The sequence below is a fragment of the Littorina saxatilis genome, unplaced genomic scaffold, assembly GCF_037325665.1.
Source record: "Littorina saxatilis isolate snail1 unplaced genomic scaffold, US_GU_Lsax_2.0 scaffold_1001, whole genome shotgun sequence".
Classification (NCBI taxonomy): Eukaryota; Metazoa; Mollusca; class Gastropoda; order Littorinimorpha; family Littorinidae; genus Littorina; species Littorina saxatilis.
In genome coordinates, this window is record NW_027126449.1 from 37954 (window position 1) to 42384 (window position 4431).

The following is a 4431-nucleotide window of genomic DNA, read 5'->3' on the forward strand; positions in this document are numbered from 1 at the left end:
TTGTGTTGGGAATTTTTCATTAGTGTTCTCAATTCGCTGGGATTTGAGAAGGAATCTCGCGAAATGAAGCCGAGCATGAAGGCGATGATACCGCTAGATTTGCGGGACCATCTTAGCCTACTCATTAGTGCTGCAGTTAGCAAGATCACGTCAGTAAATGCACTCTAACACGGTTCTTCTCAGTGTCTCTCTTTCTCTCTCGCCCCCCTCTCTCTCTCTTTTTCCCTCTCTCTCCCTCCCCTCCCCTCTCTCTCCCCCTCTCTCTGTGTCGAATGGTTGAAAACGACGTTAAACACCAAATAAAGAAAGAAAGAAAGAAAGAAAGAGAGAGAGAGAGAGAGAGAGAGAGAGAGAGAGAGAGAGAGAGAGAGAGAGAGAGAGAGAGAGGGGAGGGAGGGTTAGAGTAAATGCAACGGCGAGTGGAGTGGGAGGGTTGGAGAATGTGTGTGTGTGAAAAGTGGGAGGACAAATCCTGAGTGACAGTTGAGAGCGTGTCCCGGTATTTGGGGAGGGGTGGGCCGGAAGGGGGGGTGTTTACCTGAATGCTCGAGCCAGCACGCGTCTTGCCAAGAGCGTAGCCTCCCCACATGAGTGGCACGCGTTCATGCCCACTAAAAGTGACAGAGGTGGTAGCAACACGTGTAGAGAGAGAGAGAGAGAGAGAGAGAGAGAGAGAGAGAGAGAGTGAGAGAGAGAGAGAAAGAGTGAGAGAGAGAGAGAGAGAGAGAGAGAGAGAGAGAGAGAGAGAGAGAGAGAGAGAGAGAGAGAGAGAGAGAGAGAGAGAGAGAGAGAGAGAGAGAGAGACAAGACAAGACAAGACAAGACAAAATCTTTATTATCGAGGGTAATAGATAAGCAAGAATATTGCTTTTTTACATCCAGCCCTCGCCCTAATATAGGGTCAACAAGAACAGAAAACAATATAATCAAATAACTATCACATCAAACTTATAATACATTATATATATATACAGATATAAATTTGTCATGCTGCATTTTAAGTACAATTTCCAATAATAAATATGTCAATTTTTAACATATCTTAATTTAGATCTGCATATTATTATAATTTAGTTTAACATGCACATACATTTTAAATGAATTGTTGAACCATTCAGCACATGTTTAGTTGCATTATGTGCGACATATAATTTTTTTGGAAGCTGTCTGTGTTTGTTTTATGCTTAAGAAAAATAGGAAGTGAGTTCCATAGGACCGCACCTGAATATAGAAGGCTTGATTTGAAAAGGTCAATACGTGGAGTCGGTGTGATGATTTTTAGTCTGTTATAGTTCAAAATAAAATTATCACGTAATGTCTCCGGTGCATATCCTGACATCACTTTATGCATTATAACACCTTTATTATACATTAACCTTTTTTGAAATGGTAATACTTGCAAATTTGTATAATCAGATTCTGAAGGAGTGTGATTTTTTAGCATACTAAGCTTAACTGCTCTTCTGTGAAGACTGGCTAAAGGTTTCAAAACATTAGCACTTGCACAATCCCACACAGTGGATGCATAATCAATATTTGACAAGATGTGATTGTAAAAAAAAATCTTTCGCGAGTGGAGATTCAAGAAATGTTTTATTTTCGATAACTGATATATTTTTTGGGAAGCAATCTTACAGATGTAATCAATGTGATCATGCCATGATAAATTATTATCAATCTTTACACCAAGGACTTTGTGGTGAGACACTTCTTCCAATACTTGATTTTTAATATAAAGAGGTGGAATGCTCGATAATAGATTTTGTCGTTTCTGTCTTGTGGTTATTAGCATAAATTTTGTTTTAGTATGGTTAAGAGACATGATTTTTTATACAATGTTAAAAGTGTAGGGTGTAATGGGGGGGAGGGGGACTGCAGGGTGACGGGGTGTAGTCGCTAATAAATTTAAAGGTGCGTTTATTATCTAATATACCAGACATTTTGTTTTGGCTGGTGTACAGAATAACATCACATAAAATCGCACTCGCAAAACATACAAAACACATAAAATGTACACATCAGTACACACATAACCCAAACCACGCATATCCATACCAGCACCATCACACACATATCCACATACATACTCTAGTTTGTACATTATAAAAATAAATACATTATGATTAATATCATTACTAGTCAACTTAAATTCAGGCTCAAAATAGGTCTTAAGATGGATGTTATTTAGTGTAATGAAGAGATTATAAAAACCAAAAAAAGCTATGAGAAAGAAAGTATGAAAGAATTATGCCCATTCTCCAGTGAAAGTTCTGCTGATTGTGGTAACTTTTTTTTCTGTCTAAAACAGGCATCAGGTTAACTGAAGGAGCTGTTTGAGGGGGTGGTGATCCTAACACTGGTCTATGGCAACACTGGCCTATGGCAGCTACAACAAAGCTCTGCATACACAGCAAGACTACAATGCAACAGTGCCCAGACTTTGACTGCTACAGCTAGACCAGTTGACAAAGCTCAAGTTGTCACCAAGCAGGACGCCCCAACTGGTGACCAACTATATAGACTGAGGCTGCCTATCTCCAAATCTGCCAAAGCAAGAATTGTTATGCAAGCTCCACATTTCTGTTTGCAGTTTAAGCCGACCTTAAGTATGCAATGGTTATGCACATCCCCCCCCACACACACACACCCCGCAGTTGAGAGTTGTAATGTACCTTTTATTTATCTTACATATATTTGAAGCCTGTGTAGCTCTGTGACAGAAAGAGGTCTCTGATGGCAGTGACCAGACAGGCAGGAAGAACTTTCCTGTTCTTTCGGAAAGTCAGTGAGTGTGCAACTTGTCGGTATGTTCTGAACACATCAAAACATGTTCTTTAATTTAAGCTACATAATATCATGTGGATGCACTGATTGGGTGTAAATAATAACAGCAATTGGTACAGTCAATTCACTAAATGTGCAACAGAACCCTAATCATCAGACATTTTACAACAGCAAACTTCAACAGTCCTTTTACTTTCCTGAATGTCATTATTATTTATTAAAACATGCATCTAGAGCAACATACATATAAATCTTCTTTTATTAAAGTTCATCTGAAATTCAGGCTGCTTTCCCATGCAAAGTACAAATGCAAGTGTCCATAAACCAGGGTTTAATACATGTAGTATGTGAGTGAGTTCTGATGAAAAAGTGATTGTGTTGTAATATTGGTTATTACTGAGTGTTGATGTTACAATGATTACATTATAAAAACAACAACAACAGAACAATGTGAAGAGCAAACTTCTTCTGTGGGCATGCAAGTGAGTTAATCTTGTGTGTGTGTGAAACTATATGTGCCTGAGTGTTACAAATTTAAATGACAACAGTTTTCTTGATAGCCTTTAAAAACAACAACAAATACATACATTTAACAATCAAACAAATATAGGCACCTCAAAAAAAGTTGTATGTACACCTTCGTGGCTGGTGATGCATTCTTGCTCCCCTGCAAGTTTTCATTCTACAATGTACCTCAGGCTAGCTTCCTCTCTCTCTCAAATCTGCCCCTCCCACACAATACAACAGGTACAGTGGCCACTCTGACACCAGTCTCTGAAATAATCAAGAACAGTTAAAACTGCGATGAGCTGTTGTTCTTTTACTCGTGCATGCAATGCATGAACACTTAAACAATATCCCACTTATTCGCGAGTGCGTTGACAAGGCGAGAGTGAAAAAAATAGCACAGACTCGAAAGCAGACGATAAGTTCAGCACAGAGAGCGGGCGTGTTTACCTTTGATCGCTGAGACAAACAGAGTCGCAATTTTCATCGTCACTGTCTTTTCACTACTGCTGGAAGTGGCCTCCGCTCCTCATCTTTCATGCTTGATTCGAGGAGAGAAACTGGTAGTTCGAACATGTACGGTTCAATTTCGTCTGCAGTTACGCTTGTTGCCATGTTGGTAAACAACCATCTTCACACAGTGTGACGTCACGGATAATTTATTCATAAGCCAGTCTCGCGAAGATCACGCGGCACAATGGCGGGTCGTTTTGGAGAAGAAATCCGTCGCTTCGGTCACGTAATTCGTCGGATTACGGCCTTAGAAGATTCCGAAGTAAACCAAACATTGTTGAAGACGGTAAGAAAGTGGTTTTCTAACTAACTGCAAACATCGGGAAGTGTTCGGTCGCGCAGGAACACGATTCGAAGCGTTTTTGACGCTAAAACAGCATGGTCTGGACCTTTAACTCTGACCAATTCAGGAGTGCATCAATGCTTTCTTGGAGAGTTTTTGACAAATAATTTATGGAATGGTGACTAGAATGAGAGAGAGAGAGAGAGAGAGAGAGAGAGAGAGAGAGAGAGAGAGAGAGAGAGAGAGAGAGAGAGAAAGGGAGAGACAGAGAGAGGGGAGAGTCACGTTTTAAGTTCAAGCAGCGTACTTGTCAGTCAAATACAGATATTATTTAGTTCCCAAAC

The 4431-nt window shown here is 39.9% G+C and overlaps 1 long non-coding RNA gene across 1 annotated transcript; it reads right to left on the minus strand.

Moving 5' to 3' along the window:
• Positions 1-2700: 2700 nt before the first annotated feature.
• On the minus strand, positions 2701-4194 carry LOC138954880 (uncharacterized). The gene is made up of 2 exons (XR_011452003.1): positions 3742-4194; positions 2701-3558 (listed from the first exon to the last, which is right to left on the minus strand). It is a non-coding gene; the product is annotated as an uncharacterized lncRNA (long non-coding RNA).
• Between the last annotated feature and the right edge of the window lie 237 nt (positions 4195-4431).